This window comes from Heptranchias perlo, chromosome X (genome assembly GCF_035084215.1).
Source record: "Heptranchias perlo isolate sHepPer1 chromosome X, sHepPer1.hap1, whole genome shotgun sequence".
In the NCBI taxonomy this organism is placed as follows: Eukaryota; Metazoa; Chordata; class Chondrichthyes; order Hexanchiformes; family Hexanchidae; genus Heptranchias; species Heptranchias perlo.
In genome coordinates, this window is record NC_090370.1 from 14,608,065 (window position 1) to 14,611,952 (window position 3,888).

Genomic DNA, 3,888 nt, shown 5'->3' on the forward strand with positions numbered 1-3,888 from the left:
CCCTCTCACATTTCTTGGAGAGGATCTATGTCCTGACTGCACCTTCTCACCTTTCTTGGAGAGGATCTACTTCCTGACTGTACCCTTTCACATTTATTGGATGGGATCAACTTCCTTACTGCACCCTCCCACATTTCTCTGAGAGGATATATTTCCTTGGTGCATGCTCTCACATTTCTCGAGGGTAACTACTAACTGATCACTCCCTCACATTTCTTAGATGGGATCTACTTTTTGATTGCACCCTCTCACATTTCTTGGAAAGGATCTATTTCTTGGTGCGTGCTCTCACTTTTCTTGAGGGTATCTACTTATTCGTCACACGCTCATATTTCTTGGAGGGGATCTACTTCATTACTGCACCCTCTCACATTTCTTGGATGGGATCTGCTTCCTTACTGCACTCTCTCACATTTCTTGGAGAGGATCTATTTCCTTCGTGCATGCTCTCACATTTCTTGAGGGTAACTACTGACTGATCACTCTGTCACATTTCTTGGAGAGGATCTACTTCCTTACTGCACCATCTCACATTTCTTGGAGAGGATCTACTTCCTTACTGCACCCTCTCACATTTCTTGGAGAGGATCTACTTCCTGACTGCACCCTCTCGCATTTCTAGAGGGGATCTACTTCCTGACTGCACCCTCTCACATTTCTCGGAGAGGATCTACTTCCTGACTGCACCCTCTCACATTTCTCGGAGAGGATCTACTTCCTGACTGCACCCTCTTACATTTCTTGGAGGAGATTGATTTCCTTGGTGCATGCTCTCATATTTCTTGAGGGTATCTACTAACTGATCGTTCTCTCACATTTCTTGGAGGGGATCGTCTTCCTTACTGCACCCTCTCAGCTTTCTTAAAGAGGATCTACTTCCTGACTGTGCCCTCTCACATTTCTTGGATGGGATCTACTTCTTGACCGCACCCTCTCATATTTTTTGGAAAGGATCTATTTCCTTGGTGCGTGCTCTCACATTTCTTGAGGGTAACTACTGACTGATCACTCTGTCACATTTCTTGGAGAGGATCTACTTCCTTACTGCACCCTCTCGCATTTCTTGGAGAGGATCTACTTCCTTACTGCACCCTCTCACATTTCTTGGAGAGGATCTACTTCCTTACTGCACCCTCTCACATTTCTTGGAGAGGATCTACTTCCTGACTGCACCCTCTCACATTTCTTGGAGAGGATCTACTTCCTGACTGCACCCTCTCACATTTCTTGGAGGAGATTGATTTCCTTGGTGCGTGCTCTCACATTTCTTGAGGGTATCTACTTATTGATCACATGCTCATATTTCTTGGAGGGGATCTACTTCATTACTGTACCCTCTCACATTTCTTGGATGGGATCTACTTCCTTACTGCACCCTCTCACATTTCTTGGAGAGGATCTACTTCCTTACTGCACCCTCTAACATTTCTTGGAGAGGATCTACTTCCTGACTGCACCCTCTCACATTTCTTGGAGAGGATCTACTTCCTGACAGCACCCTCTCACATTTCTTGGAGGAGATTGATTTCCTTGGTGCGTGCTCTCACATTTCTTGAGGGTATCTACTTATTGATCACACGCTTATATTTCTTGGAGGGGATCTACTTCATTACTGTACCCTCTCACATTTCTTGGATGGGATCTGCTTCCTGACTGCACCCTCTCATATTTCACGGAGAGGATCTATTTCCTTGGTGCGTGCTCTCACATTTCTTGAGGGTAACTACTGACTGATCACTCTGTCACATTTCTTGGAGAGGATCTACTTCTTGACTGCACCCTCTCACATTTCTTGGAGAGGATCTACTTCTTGACTGCACCCTCTCACATTTCTTGGAGAGGATCTACTTCTTGACTGCACCCTCTCTCATTTCTTGGAAAGGATCTATTTCTTGGTGCATGCTCTCACATTTCTTGAGGGTATCTACTTATTGATCACATGCTCATATTTCTTGGAGGGGATCTACTTCCTGACAGCACCCTCTCACATTTCTTGGGTGGGATCTACCTCCTGACTGCACCCACTCACATTTCCTTGAGGAGATCTACTGCCTAACTGCCTCCCCTCACATGTCTTGGAGTGAAACTAATTACTCGTAGGATCCTCTCAGATTTTTTGGAGGTCAACTACATCCTGACTGCACCCTCTTCTACTTCCTGGAGGGTTCTAATTTGTAGTTATATTGTCTCACATTTCTGGAGGGAACCTACTTCCTGACTGCACCTTACACATTTCGTGAAGGGAATCTACTTCCTGACTTCACCCTGTCACATTTATTGGAGGGGATCTACTTCCTGTTTGCACCCTAACACGTTCTGTGGAGCGGATCTGCTTCCTGACTGCACCCTCTCACATTTCTTGGAGGAGATCTATTGCCTGACTTGCATCCTCTCAGTTCTTGTTGGGGATCTACTTCTTTCATAAACTCCAGAGAATCCACTGCCTGACTACAGTCTCTCTCTCTCTCATTCCATGGAAGGGATCTAGTGTCTGATTTTATCCTCACTTGTGTCCTGGAATCATAGAAAGGTTACAGCATGGAAGGAGGCCCTTCAATCCATTGAGTCCGTGCCGGCTCTCTGCAAGAGCAATCCAGCTAGTCCCATTCCCACGCCCTATCCCTGTAGCCATACAAATTTTTTCCCTTCAAGTACTTATCCAGTTCCCTTTTGAAGGCCATGATTGAATCTGCCTCCACCACCCCCTCGGGCAGTGCATTCCAGATCCCAACCACTCACTGTGTAAAAAAGTTTTTCCTCATGTCGCCGTTGGTTCTTTTGCCAATCACTTTAAATCTCTGTCCTCTGGTTCTTGACCCTTCTGCTAATGGGAACAGTTTCTCTCTATCTACTCTGTCGAGACCCTTCATGATTTTGAATACCTCTATCAAATCTCCTCTCAACCTTCTCTATTCTAAGGAGAACAAGCCTAGCTTCTCCAGTCTATCCACGTAACTAAAGCCCCTCATCCCTGGAATCATTCTGGTAAATCTTTTCTGCACCCTCTCTAAGGCCTTCACATCCTTCCTAAAGTGCAGTGCTCAGAACGGGACACAATAATCCAGTTGTGGCCGAACCAGTGTTTTATAAAGGTTCATCATAACCTCCTTGCTTCTATTTATAAAGCCCAGGATCCCGTATGCTTTCTTAATTGCTTTCTCAACCTGCCCTGCCACCTTCAACAATTTGTGCACATGTACCCCCAGATCTCTCTGTTCCTGTACCCCTTTTAGAATTGTAGCCTTTAGTTTATATTGCCTCTCCTCGTTCTTCCTACCGAAATGTATCACTTCACACTTTTCTGTGTTAAATTTCATCTGCCATGTGTCCGCTCATTCCACCAGCCTGTCTATGTCCTCTTGAAGTCTATCATTATCCTCGCACTGTTTGCTACCCTTCCATGTTTTGTGTCCTCTGCAAATTTTGAAATTGTGCCCTGTACACCCAAGTCCAAGTCATTAATATATATCAAGAAAAGCAATGATCCTAGTACCGACCCCTGGGGAAGACCGCTGTATATCTCCCTCCAATCTGAAAAAGAACCGTTCCCCACTACTCTCTGTTTCCTGTAACTTAACCAATTTCGTATCCATGCTGCCACTGCCCCTTTTATTCCACGGGCTTCAACTTTGATGACTAGCCTATTATGCAGCACTTTATCAAACGCCTTTTGGAAGACCATATACACCACATCAACCGCATTGCTCTCATCGACCCTCTCTGTTACCTCATCAAAAAACTCAATCAAGTTAGTTAAACACAATTTGCCGTTAACAAATCCGTGCTGGCTTTCCTTAATTAATCCACTCTTGTCCAAGTGAGTGTTAATTTTGTCCCAGATTATTGTTTCTAAAGGTTTCCCCAACACCGAGGTTAAACTGACTGGCC